This window comes from Mesocricetus auratus, unplaced genomic scaffold, assembly GCF_017639785.1.
Source record: "Mesocricetus auratus isolate SY011 unplaced genomic scaffold, BCM_Maur_2.0 Super-Scaffold_100014, whole genome shotgun sequence".
Taxonomy (NCBI): domain Eukaryota; kingdom Metazoa; phylum Chordata; class Mammalia; order Rodentia; family Cricetidae; genus Mesocricetus; species Mesocricetus auratus.
In genome coordinates, this window is record NW_024429197.1 from 11,738,267 (window position 1) to 11,752,548 (window position 14,282).

Below are 14,282 nucleotides of genomic sequence, written 5' to 3' on the forward strand. Positions count from 1 at the left end.
CCTGGTGACCTCATCTGTACAGATTCAGATTCAAGACTACCAATCTCTCTACTGTGACCAGCCCTGCTACCTGACACACTTTTGGAATTATTCATTTCATTAATGGCTTGTAATTTATTTAATGAGTGTCCTATTGTCATAACTCAGGTGGCTTCATTTTTTACCATTGTAAGTAATACCACAATCGCTATTTTATTCTTTGATTGTCCTCTAGGTTTTTATTTTGTTAGAATTGTCTCTAGGGAGACATTGGAACAAACAGCTCCGAGTCTTAAATGCTTCTCACACCTGGGTGTGTAGAGTGAATAATTGTGGTTAGTGGGAAGGCAGTTATGCATGATTAGGTCACTGGTCTTGGCACAGTCACCAGAACCACGGGTGTGTCCCAAGGAAGTGTTGCTGAACAAAGCAATGACTCCTGGGTCTGGGGTCAGGGACACCCTGCCCTTATGTGCTGTTATCTGAACCATCCTTTCTTGATCCAAATCCCACCCTTGTGGAAAGTGATCATAATACATCCTGTATTGGGAGACGTTGCCATGGTCCTGTCACCAGGGCAACTCTCATCCTCAAGGCCCAGGCAGGGCAGGCATTCATTTATCCCATGTGGTTGTAACTTGCAGGGACACTGGAAAGGAGCCAACCCTTCCTAAGGTTACAGGGAGAGAAGCACTTGATTCCCAGATGTCTGACTGATCACATAGATGTTGGCAAAGTTATCTGTGTGGGATGACTAGGCTGAAAACAAGAGTAAAAGCAAGAAAAGCCACCTGTCACCTGATCTGTGATAGAATGGGTGAGGATGGCCATTGTCCCAGAGGCAGGAGGTGGGCCTGCAGGGAGAACAAAGCAATCCTGACACCTGCTCTTGTCACACAGGTCCCCTGAAGGCCAAGGCCTGTGTCACCTTTTCTTCCACCCTTGGAGCCTGGCACCCAGGCCTTCCAGAAGTCTGTCATGCAGTCTTTTCTATCCTTTGTCCACTCTACCCTCTCCTTGTCTCTGTCCCTCCCCTTCCCCTGATAGCCCCAGGCCCATAGTCTGAGAACAAAGGTCTCTCTCTACCTGTGACATCACCTGAACACAACCATTGCCAGAGAGAACTCAGCCTCTGTGACAGGTAGAGATCTGAGAGGTGAAGGATTTGCCAGGGCAGGGGCTAGTGAGGGGTGGAAAAGCAGAGCTGTCAGGCAACACTGTCCCTGCTGCCCTTGACCCAAGAATGTGTGAGTAAATTAGGATAATCTCTCATTCTGTTATCTAACTTGGGGTCACAGTCTGTACCCCGAGAAGTCAGGTTTGGACACCTGTCATGGACAATAGTCAAATTTTAAAAAATGAGATTTATTCAACTTGGCCACATTAGGAAGGGAGGACAAAGAGATCCAGGAAGCTTCCTAAGTCTGTCTTCAGAGTCCTGAGTGAGATGAAGGATGTGTACATCCAAGCAGTCTTGGTCAAGCTGTGGTCCCAGTGCCATCATTGTCAACAACCATCTTTGTAAGGTTGTACATCTCTTTCCTTCAGACAAGGGTTTTGGAGAAAAATCGTGACTGGCCCAGGTTTGGGATTTCAGCATAAGATTCCTGGTGGAATTTCAGTTTCTCGAGGGCCTTTGTTCTGACAGTCTGATAGGTAAAATGTCTCTTTAGAAATACTGTCTTTCTGTGTTAGTTGCAATCCTTTCCAGCAAGGAGAAACTACCAGGTGAAGAAGAAACACAGAGAGAGAAGTTCAGGGTTGGGGACAGACGAGGGACTCTCTGGGGTACCTGTAGAAGGTCCAGCTTTGCAGAGGTCCCAGTCTTCGAGAAGTTTCATGGGACATGCCCCACCCAATGAAACACCCCTCCGTGTGCAGTCTCCCTTTGCCATGCTAGAATGAATGGGTCTCTGCTACTTGCAGAGCTCTGACTCAGACACCAAGGGAACCTATTTATTTTTAAAACCACTTTTAAAAAAGCACCCTTTCCAACAATGAGTGTGTCTGCTTGGAGAGGTCTTGTCAAATGAGAGGAACGAGGCGTTTGCAAGGCGACGTGGAAATTAAACCCACAATCTGGGCGCGTGCTTGTTTGACAAGTGATAATTAACTGGTGACAATATAATTTCGGTTTGGATGCAAATGTGTTTTTCATTAAGAAGTCATCAAAGAAGAAGATGTATGAATGGTCCACGAGTTCTGGAGAAGGCTCTGCACACCCTCCGTCATCAGAGGAGTGTGATTAGGGGCACCAGGTGATGCCACTGGGTCCCTGCGACACAGACTAAAATTGGAAAGGCTAAAGATAACAAGTGTCGGTGAGGACACAGAGCTGAACCCTCACGCGGTGTCCTAGTTACTGCTGATGTTGTTGTGACGAAACACCTGTCAAAAGCAACGTAAGGGAGGAAGAGCTTATCCTGGCTCACAGTTCAAGGGTGCAGTCTGCTATGGCGGCAGACACATGAGGTGACTGGTCACTTTGCACTCATGGAGTTGGGAGGCAGAGAGAGATAAACACCAGAGCGCCCTCCTTTTCATACATTGGGGCACCCCAGCAGTTAAGATGGGTTTTTCTGCTCAGTTAATCTCGTCTAGGTAACACCTCCTAGGCGTGTCTAGAGCCTTGTCTCTAGGTGATTCTAGATCCTGTCCAGAGGACCACATTAACTACCACATACAATGCTTCTGGGAACACAGCATATGAAGACGGTAGAAAACCTTGCTGCACAGAGGGAACGAGCACCTGCCTACTGTGCCTCAAGCTTTTCATCCTTTCATCAGACCTCCATGAGGAGGAAGTATGTTACTGGGCAGGGCAGTGGCCACATTGAAATCTCTCAGCTGGGACTGGGACTTGGCTGCGTTGGTGAAGGGCTTGCCTATCATGCATTGAGGCCTTGAGTTTGGTCCCTGGTCTGGTTCTGCATAAAGCAGGTATGATACTGCAGGGGTGTATTCCAAGACTGTGGGATTACAGGTCAGGAGGGTCAGGAGGGTCAAAAGTTCAAGGCCAGCCTAGGCTACATAGCTATCACTAGTTCAAAGCAGAGGAAGAAAAGGAGGAAGAGAGGAGGAAGGGGAAGAAAGGAAAGACCCTCCACAACTGTATTAGTTGTAATATTTGCCAAACTGATCAATTCAGTTCATAAATAAAATTAGATCATCTTCATTCCTCCTTCCCAGAGACCAGCTGGCTCTCCCTCTGTGGTCAACCTGTGTCCTTGTCTGGGTTAGAAGGGGACTCTGTGACACTGAGTGAGGATTTGTTTCCAGACCCCTGAAGGTTACACTCTTCTGAGGACAGACTTGTGAAACTCCAAGCCTCTGGCGACATGGTGATATCCCCCAGTGTTCAATCCCTTTACCCAAGATTCCTGTCTGCCAGCAGGAAAAGCACACCACACCAGACTGCACACTACGCGTGCCCCACACACTCAGTCTAGAAGGAGCTGGCTCACATTTTAGAGGCGCCACCTCCATTTCTCATTTTTTCAGAGTCCTTTGCTTTAAGAGCAATTTGTGCAGATCAAGGCCACTTTGAAGAATACAGCCAAGTCAAGAGGAGGATTTTGCACGTGTGTGCCAGGCGCCTGCCCTTCTCCAGCCTGCCCTCTCTCTGGAAACAGCAGACATTTCCTTGTGCAAACAGAGGATGTGCACCACTTGGCCTGCACAGTGAGAATGGGTCCTGTCAGGGAGTGGGTGGCATCACTCAGCCCCCTGCTGATCTTCTTCCAATGGAGCCCTGGATCCAAATGGAAACTGGGGTGCTGTTTCTTCAGGGTCTGAAGTGTCTTACTGCTGGGAGCCCAGCAAGCCTTGCTCCACACAGGGCAACAGATTCTTATAGTCTAAAGGCATCAGGTGGAGGCAGAGAGTCAGGCAGACAAAAGAATACAATGGAGTTAAACTGTCCATGAGCCAAGCAGGCAGAACGACCATAGACAGCAAAGGATCAGGCGCCAGAGGAATGTATGGCTTGTCTTTCAAGCCAGGCTGAGCTTAAAGGTAGTTTAGCAATGAGCTCCACTCCCTCGATTAGTTCTTTTAAAAATGTTATTGTTATTCTTTCAAAATTTCATGCATGTATACAATATTTATTGGTCTTATCCACTTCCAACTACCTCACTACAACCCGTGCCCTACTGAGGACCTACAACCTACCTAATGAGTCCAGTCAGTGATGAGTATGTGCAAAGGGGCTTGAGCCATCCGCTGGGGCACTGCCAGCCACACACATCTTCCAAAGAAAAGTGAGACCTGTTCTCTCAGCAGCCATCAGCTGTCCATAGCTCCTCCGATAGCGGTGAGACCTTCAGAGTTCCCCTCACCCCAATCCATGCTGGGATTAAGACTTGCTTGGTTTTATATGGGCAGACATAGTTGCTGTGAGTTGATGTGTTCATAAGTCATGTCATGGCCAGAGGACAGTATCACACAGATATTCTCCAGCTTGTGTGTGTATGTATGTATGTATATACATATACACACGTGCACACACATGCACACACACATCTTTGCTTTAAGAACAATTTGTACAGATCGAGGCCACTTTACACACACACACACACACACACACACACACACACGTGATTAAAGGCATACCCTGTTCTAGCTCTTATATTCTTTCTGCCTATCCTTCCATGATGTTCCCTGAGCCTTGACTCAGAGACACTCAACTAGTTTCTCCCAGATACCTACTTCAAGCCAGATGCTGTACCAAAGACACGAGAAGAAAGCTCAGAGAAGCAGCCTTGGTTCCCAGCCTTCATCTGGGACTAACACTGACTCTCCCAGGGCTCCTCCTGAAGTCATAGAAACTGGGGGAGCATCCTACTGCACAAAGTGGGGGTGATCAGGTGGATAAGGAGTTCCCCAGTCTCCTGGACCCCAGTCTTCTGAATTCCCCCAACCTGAGCTCTGTCTCCAGCCTTGGGGTCTTCCTGGTTAACCATACAGATAGCTTCTACCTCTTTTCTGATCCCAGGCCACACAACAAGCCTTCCCATGTCTATATTAATCACATCTCCCTGAGGTTAATTTGTAAGGAGACAGTGGAAGTGTGTTATTTAAATAGCGATTATTAAAATCATGCTGAGGTTTGCTACATAATAGCTAATTATCTGTGACCTAATTGGGAAAACAATGCAGTCGGTTCTGTTTAGCTTCAGAGTTAATCCTGGGGAGCACACGGTGCACTGCCTGCATGTGTGGTATTTCTTCAATCACATTCTTACTGTTGCAAAGGTGTTGTCCCTTGAGAAGCCTTCCCTGACTGGGTAATGCTCACTTGCCAAGAAGCAGGGCATTTTCCTCACATCCACCCAGAGCACAGGGACACAAGCATCCAGTGATTTGTACAGTAATCCACCTGCTTACCCCGGGCTGTGGTTTCAGCGTGAATTGCCCCCCAGAGTCTCATGTTCACACGCTTGAACACTTAGTTGGTGGCACTGCTTGGTCCTTAGCTGGTGGCACTGTTTGTGAAGGTTGTGGAACCTTCGGGAAGTGGAGCCTCGATGGAGGAAGTGAGTCAGGGTGGGCGTTGGGAAGCCTAGCCCTACTTCCTGTTCTTTCTCTGTTTCTTGAGGGTAGGTGAAGTGTGACCAGCCAACCTTCTTCTGGTTTGCTTTTCTGCTGCTGTGATAAAAACAGAAGAAACAAGAACAAAAACAAAACCCCCCAAAAACTCTGCCCCAAAGTAACTGAGGGCAGGAAAGGGTTTATTTCAGTTTATGCGTCCGTATCACAGGCCATTGTTGAGGAACGTCTGGACAGAAGCTCAAATAGGGCATGAACTTGAAGCGGACACGAGGAATACTGTGTTCTGGCTTTCTCATTGGCTTATTCTCGGCCACCTTTCTCATACATTGAAGACCTGGGGTAGTACTGCCCACAGTGGGCGGGGCTCTCCCACGTCAGTCATCGACAAGACAAACCCTAACAGAAATGGCCACAGGCCAATCTGATCTAAGCAATTCCTTAGCTGACTTCCTGCTTCCCAGACCACTCTAGATCACATCAAGTAGACAATACAAACTAACCGGCACGTTCTAGCTCCCACCACCATGCATTCTCAGATTGCCATCATGCCCTCCTGTCTGAATCCCTGAGCCAAAATAAGTCCTTTCTCCCTTAAGCTGCCTTTGTCAGCTTTTAAAAAAAAAATCATACCAACAAGAAACCAACTAAGACACGTCATCTCACACCCTATCTCCATCCGCGCCTCACACCCTATCTCCATCCGCGCCTCACACCCTATCTCCATTCGCGCCTCACACCCTATCTCCATCTGCGTCTCACACCCTATCTCCATCCGTGCCTCACACCCTATCTCCATCCGTGCCTCACACCCTGTCTCCATCCGCGTCTTACACACTGTCTCCATCCGCTCGCCTCTTGGGAAGGTTGCCTTTCTTTCTCATTGGTGTTAGCTCATTCCATGCCTAGGCCAGGTCATTCCTACTTGCACACATCATGCTTTTCTTGGTTCTTTCTTCCCTTGCTCCTCTACATTCTTGGTTCTTCAATGGACCAGTGGCTTCTTCATTGCTTCGTCTTCTCAGTCATTGGCTCATCCATCCACTCAAGCTCCAGTGTGCTCTCATTCTTCATTTACTTGCTCACTCATTCTTTATTCCTTGGCTCATTCACCTGATCAGTGTCTCGGTCTCTTGTCAGTTTGTTCAATGTTAGCTGATCCATCATTATACTGTGCTCTGCGTAAGTCTGTCTGGCCTCTTGGCATAGCCTGAGCATTTCAGTTATTTAAATAGTCCTTTCTTCCTCCCTCCCTCCCTCCCTCCCTGCCTCCCTGCCTCCTTCCCTCCCTCCCTCCCTCCCTCTGTCTCTGTCTCTGTCTCTGTCTCTCTCTCTCTTTTTCTTTCTTTGTATGTCAATGAGTAGGTATCACAGCATGTGTGTGGATGAAGATTAGAGGACAACCTAAGGAATTCGATTCTTTCCTTTCACCATGTAGGTCTCAGGGATCAAACTTAGATCATCAGACTTGGTGGTGAAGTACCTTTTCCAGCTGAACCATCTTGCTGGCTGCCATTTCAGTTCTTTCTTGGACCTCACTTAAAAACAATTGTTTGCGTGTGTGTGTGTGTGTCTGTGTGTGTGTGTGTGCACATGTGGTACGTGTTCTCCGAGTCCAGAAAAGTGGGTTGTATCTCCTCGAGCTGGAGTTACACGTGGTTATACGCAGCCCAATATAGATACCATGAATGAAACCCAGGTCCTCTGGAAGAGTAGCAAGTGCTCTTAACCACTGAGCCATCTCTCCAGCCCTGGGCTTATGTTTTCAAAGCCAACTTTTTGTCACATCATAATGTGACAGAGGGATTACCCAGAAGAAAGTACACAGGTCCTTATGGGGTTATTGGAATGGTCTGAAAGTAAATGTGTCTGAGAGACTAAGCACACAGGTCAGTAATGAGACTCACTAGTCCCCCAAAAGTGCCTGTGTCTCCTGACTGTCACTCATTCTGCTCCTCAAGTCAGGACAATAATCAGCCTCCTGGCTTTTGGCACTGCGTGTTACCTGACTGCCACACAAATGCAGGCATTCTGTCTTGGGCTCCTGTGTGTCCTGTCTCCTGTGGTACAGCTTCACACCCAGCAATGTTTGTAGGCTGCCATGCAGAACACTACTTTGTTTGCTCTTGTCCCCATGTGGTTCTTGTGCTGTGGGCAAGTATGCAAATCATTTACCATCCTGTACATTCCAGTGTTGTGCTGGTGTAATCAGTGTCATTGGTGAGTTTTTGGTTTTGGTTTTTTGTAAGAACATGGATGAGTGTCTGCCATGTGGTATATATTGAGGTGTAATAGCTACACTGTGGCCGGGTCACATATAGGATCATCATCAGCAGATGCTGCCAAATGATCTGTAGAGTTGCTTTTACAGTATATGCTCCCACCAGCAGTGTTCAAGGATGCACTTTGCCCCCAGATTGCTTGCTCCATATCCTCGCCTGGTTGTCGGGTTGCATCAGGTCCTTCTGGCCCAGGTCCTTGGTTCTTCCTGAGTCTTCACTCCTGGAATGCTGATGTACAACACTCTGCTCCCGTGTGCTGACTTTGACTCCTTTAGCAGCCTGGTCTTGGAGATGCTTATTCAAGCCATCCTGAGTGATGCCATCTGGGCCTGGCATTGAGCGGCTGCCTTTCCCACATGGGGCCTTCCTTGCAAGGAGAGTCTCCCATGCATGTGACCTACTTACTGTGGTCCTTGCCCCTCAGCTAGACACTCTGCTGAGGGCTACAGTCTGACAAATCAGGCAGGTCCTACCCTTGAGGGGTTCACAGACAAGTGCAGAAGATAGGGCGTGGGCTTTTTATTCTGACTGAGAAATACAGACAGTTGGATTGGAGAGGGAGATGAATGGAGGATGTTCATGCAGAGAAGAAAACACAGACATGAACGTCTGGAGCATTGGGGGGTCATGTGGCCAGACAGACAATTTTGAACTTGAACCCAAAGCCCAGCGCCTGGAAGATACTAGCCCAATCTCAGTGATTAAGTAAGATGCCTTGAGACACTGAGCACGTGTCCAGATGTCCGCAGACTGTTAGCAATCATGGCATCCAGGAAAGGGCCAGAGGTGGAGTAGCTACCTGGGAAGATCCCCAGCTCTGTCACTTTGTGGGGTGCAGCTATCAGAGTCCATTTTTCTAGACGTTTTCTTTCTGTGACTCACAGTGTGACCTCAGGCCCTGCCATCTCAGAGTCTCAGGTGTTACATTCACAAGATATGGATAACGGTGCCCATGTCCTGGACTCCAGGGAAGTTGGAGTTGGTGGAGGTGAAGGTCTCAGGCTCTGTTCCTCCTCTACCAAGGCTGAGTGTCACACTGTCATGGAACAGGGTGTCCCTCACTTCTGTTCCCAATGTTTTTCTGACTTCTCTATCCTCACCTGCCTTTTAACTTCTTGGTTTCACCTTCATTCACTGTCTTAGATCCAGGGTGACTTGACAATTGTTTTGCAGATAGGGGTAGCTGAGTTGCAGGGCAGAATAACAGTGGGCTCAAAGCCATGCAGTTAGCTCTCAGGAAATTTAGCTCTAGAATGATGAATGACCTGGCTTGGACACGACTCCCACCCTGTGCCTGCTGAGAGGAGCCACCATGTCTGGGGACTTTCTGCCCAATGTTCATGCAAAGAGCAAAGCCCAAATATGCATCCACTCTGCCCCAGGAAGTCAGTGCTAACTCACCCGCAGGCTGTGTTGTGGGATGTTTGTACACCGTGCGAAGATATTTTGCTGTTATTGGTGTAACAAAGAGCTGAATGGTCCATAGGTAGGCATGAGATGCAGGTGCGACTTCTCAGAGCGAGCCCTGGGAAAAAGAAAGGGGGAATCACTAGCTGGACTCAGAGGAAGCAGGGCATGGAATAGGAAAGGTAAAAACCATGAGTCATGTGACAGCATGTAGATTAGTAGAAATGGATTAATTAAGTTATAAGAGCTAATTAGAAATAAGCCTAAGATAAGGCCAAGCTTTCACAATTAATAAGAACTCTCTGTGTCATTATTTGGGAGCTGGCTGGCGGGACAGAGAAAGACTCATTACAGGTTGAGTTTTCTCTTTGGATTCCACTAATGCTACTTTTCTGGATACAAACTGATTTGTTGTTTCACTCAAAATAAAGCTCACTGATTTGTTGCACATGTAAACATCATACGTGATCAATGTCATTACCCCCAGCTTAAAAACTCCACTAAAATGTTTACTGAAGGAGGGGCTTGATTGAGTAAATCTCAAATCTCCTCCTCCTTTCTTCTCCTTCTTCCCCCCTCTTTTACCCAACTTTTTAAACTACAAACAGAAAAATAATTTTAAAAGTTACTGTCTCCTTAAAATTACTCAGACACATGTCACTCATGAAGCTGTGAGGTGTGGCTTCATCACACATCTGAGCCCATCTTTCTGTGACAGCCTTGGCCTGTGATTGGCCATGAAATGTGCCATCAGCAATTTAGGGTTTTTTTTTTGTTGTTGTTTTTACCTGTTTTCCTTTCCTTTCTGGACTTTTCTGTTTCTTCACCTTTAACACAGAGTTGACACAGGGTGTGTGTGTGTGTGTGTGTGTGTGTATGTGTGTGTGCATACTTCATGGAGCTAGGATGGAGTCAGGGGAAGAATGAATGAGTGCAGAACAGCCAGCTTGTGGTGATACTCAGTTAGCAGTGTCATTGTTGTTGTCATCTGTCACCTACAGCAGGGCTGACTCCTGGTCTGTAGTTCCAGGATATGGCTGGAATGTTTTAGGTGAAAATCCCCAGAGGGTGACTTTCAGGGAGATAGCTCTTGGCTCTAAGCTAAATCTAGAATCCTCAAAGTCTCTGTGCTTCCTGGGGGCTTCAGCTTTTTCATCTGCAAAGTGGAGGGTGGGGCAGGACAGCTGCCACAATGTTTCTTGTTGAATGATATCTGAGTCAGGGAGTTAGATTTTTTTCTTTTTTACACCTAACACCATTCCAGTGTTTCCTGGGGTTTTTGACAAAGAAGTTTCTAGTCTAGTTTTTAAATTAGTTTACTGCTGATAAATTTGGCCACTCAGATACTCACCAAAGAGTCTTTCACCTGGGAGGATGGAAATGTCAGAATACTTGAAAAGCAGACATTAGTGGACAGTGAGCAGCTTTCCAAGCCTGCAGGTTTCTTTCCCGATATGGGGGCAGAATTAGAGAATGGAATCCAAAGGCATTGCGGGAGCATTATTCCTCAGAAGGCATCCTGAAGGCAGGGGCCATGGAGTTCCGTGGCTCATGGAGAGGAGACGGTCATTTCACACAAAGGAACACACAGCTGTACCAGGATTCAAGGTTTCTAGTCCAGTGACATTTTTATTAGACAGTGTCTGCGACTCAGTTCAACTTTTCTGACATGTCCTCGCTTGTAAAATGAAGAGAGAGACCATTAACAGGGTCGGATGCAGAGGAGATTTTCCACTACATCAAAACAGACAGCTCCTGAGTGCTGGAAACAGAAGCTACGGTTCCAGCCTAAGGGGCAAATCCTGCTGTCCAAGGTACTGAAGAAGAGAAGCAGTTGGTGCCCACCACTAGACCACATTACCAGGAGAGGGAGGGCACATTGTCTCCAGGGTCACATTCTACCCTCCCCAGAATAATCAGATGCCAGGATCCTGGTGCCTCCCACCCATGACTTGGAAACAACTTAAGACATGGCCCTTTAGTGACAGGACAGTTCCATGTGTGACCTATCACTAAGCATGTGCCTGCTGTAGGCTTGAGCAACCCAGCAGAGAAATTTCCCAAGCCATACCATTTACTAGTCTATCGTTGTATGGGTCCTAAGAATTCCTGGGTGTCCTCAGATTCACTATATTGTTAGGGACAACCATGAACTTCTGATCCTCCTACTTCCATCCATCTCTCAAGTACTGAGATTACATGTACACAGCACCACACCCCTTTAAAATATTATTTACGGTGTGTGTATGTGCGCACATGTATACATGAGTGTCACAGTGTGCATGAAGAGATCAGAGGGCAATTTATAGAAATCTATTCTCTCCTATATGCCTATATGTGGATTTCAGGTATTGAACTCAGGTCATCAGATTAGGGGCAAGTACCTTTACCTACTGAGCCATCTCACTGCCCTCTCTTTTATTGTACTGCTGAGGACTGAAATCAGGGGTTTTGTATGCCGGGCAAGCATTCTACCAACTGAGTCATGTCCCCAGGCCTTCACTGACAAAATGGAGAAGTATTTGCCAGTTGTGGCCAGGTTCTCCTCCAAGCTCATAGCCAAGCTGTTGGTCTAGAAACAGGATGAGCATCAGGGAAGGTAGAGCTGAGGGTAAAACCCTGGCATGGGCCTGAGAAGGGCTCCTTCTTGCAGCTCACTTCTGCACGGTGGCTGCACACACAGTGTGAAAGATCCCTCACACACACCCAGTCTTCAGTTTACACATGAACTTTTATTTAGTTCATTATAAAAAAAGATAAGGTCTTACTGTACAGTAGACTAGGCTCACACTGTTTATGCAGCACAGGCTGGGCTTAAACTTGAAATCCTCTCATGTACTGGGGTGGCAGCTAGCACCACCATGTCCAGCTTTATTCAATTCATTTTAATGTCTCTGTAAAGAATGGGACATCATTGCCATTTATTTTACAACTAAGTAAATGTTGTCCCAGAGTGCTGGAGGGACTTGCCTGAATTCTGGCAGTTGGTGAAGGACAGAAGTGAGGTTTTCAGATTTCTTCCTATAAGATCCTCACTGGCTCTCCAGAAACTGCCCTCCCTTGACTCTGAGAGTGGCAGGAACTTAGCTGGTGCAGAGTGAACTTAGGTCACTAGCAAACTTATCCGGTGTAAAGGGGGAAGAGTCTCATCCACTGCCTAGCTTTCCTGACCTGAGATGGCCTGGAAGACGTTCCTGGAGGACACAGGGTGTGCTGGCCAGACTCCCAGATGGTAGTGGCTCCAAGTGCGTATGGGAGACAGATTGGGAGGATCCATAGGCTAAGTCATTAGAGAAAATTGCCCCCTGAGACATCTTGTTCTTTGGACCAGGAATCAGGGACCACAATTCACTCCCAGATGCATCCAGGTTACCTAGCATCATCTCTCTTTGGCCCCCATGGGATTACCTGTGGGGTTGCCATGGCTGAGCATCCCCTTTGCACCTTCAGAAAACATCCATGAGCACCCACTAGGTGCTGAGCATGAGGGCTCTGACAGTGAACCTCGTAGAGTTGCTCATACCAGACTGGCTATAGACGTCCAATTGTCATATGGGAGCTGCCAGCTCTCACTCTGGTCCTTGTTGCTGCTCAGTTCTGGGGTCATTTCCTTCCCACCCCACACGCCTTTTCATAACTGAGAGGTGGAAGCAGGGGTTGGAGGCTAGAGGAGGGAAATAAGCCATTGTGGGAGAAGTTACTTCAGCCTGTTCCTTCTCTAACAAATGATCATCTGAACACAGATTAGCCTAGCCTTAGCCCCACCTGAAAAAGAAAAAGGGATCAGTTAGATTCATTTTCCTGGTTGGCTTTTCCAGCCCAGTGTTAATCTATTCACGGGCTCAGCCCATCAGGAGCAAACATGCTTCTTCAGGAGTTTTCTCACTGAGAACAAATGCCTCATTAAGTTAAACAGATTAACCCAGGAGCAGTATTGATGTCAGACAGTGTAATGAATGTCGTTATAGAGAAGGCACAATACTCCTGAGCGGCCCCGGCTCACCATCAGCGGCTCTGCAAATATACCAGTTGTTTGTTTTCAGATGGAGGTGGAGTTTCTTTTGGGGGTGGTGGAGAGGGAGATGGGAAGGAGCCATTGCCTAGAGCTAAGGTCACAGCCTTTCCTGTGATGGGCACCCTGGTCAATGCCAGAGTCTTTGGATGCTTGTGAAAAGTACATTGCCAAGGGAAGAGCTGTGTGTGATGTACTCACTGTTGGATAAAGGAGAAAAGTGTGTTCAGCTTTTGAAACAAGAAGATGGAAGGGAGGGTCAGACCCAGGCCTCTAAAGCTGGGGTCCAGATCCAGGCCTCCCCTTGTCTCAGCAGATGATGCCCAGCCCAGGCCCTCCTACCACACTGACACCCATTGCTTTCACCAACACTGAACTCATCAGTACATGGAATCCCAGGCAGATGGGAGTTTCCAGCTCTGGATTTGCAGGCGAGGAAACTGAGGCTTAGGGGGGCGGTAAGTTATTTTCCTGACAATGTCAGCGTATGGGGATAGTGTGCACAGGATGGGCAGCTGACCCAGGTGGGGGTCCCTCCATCCCATGCCCCTCTGCTGCCTGACACTTGATCCTCAGAGTCCTCACAGCCCCTCCTCTGGGACCGCTGAGATCATCGTAAATGCCTTGTGGTGAGAGCTCTGTCCATTTTCAGGAGCAACAAGGTATATGGCAGCCACAGACTAGTTGTGCCAGATATTCTCTGTGTGATAACAAAATACTAGAGAAAACAGCGTATGAGGAGTGAAAGTCTACTTTTGCCAAGGTTTCAGTTCATGGCTGTCTCCACTGGCTCTGCTGAGGTGATCCTGTGGTATGAAAGAGAGCATCATGGCTGTATGAGGTCAAGATGGAGTGAAGTTGCTCACTTTGTGGCAGTCGGGAAGCAGAGAGAGTATAAGGGACTAGGAATGAGGTATACCCTTCCTGCCCACCGACCCTGTCATCCTTCAACTCATTCCAAGCAATGTGTCTGACCCCTGGGGGCTCTCCTGTCCTTTCTGGTCCAGCCCCTCTCATCCATGCACAAGATTCATGACAGCAGCCTGTCTGTGGTC

General features: G+C 47.6%; 1 long non-coding RNA gene across 1 annotated transcript; it reads right to left on the reverse strand.

Moving 5' to 3' along the window:
• Positions 1-1,325: 1,325 nt before the first annotated feature.
• Positions 1,326-13,672, reverse strand: LOC121143912. Its single transcript, XR_005881214.1, has 4 exons — positions 12,624-13,672; positions 10,567-10,893; positions 9,210-9,333; positions 1,326-1,700 (listed from the first exon to the last, which is right to left on the reverse strand). It is a non-coding gene; the product is annotated as an uncharacterized LOC121143912 (long non-coding RNA).
• Between the last annotated feature and the right edge of the window lie 610 nt (positions 13,673-14,282).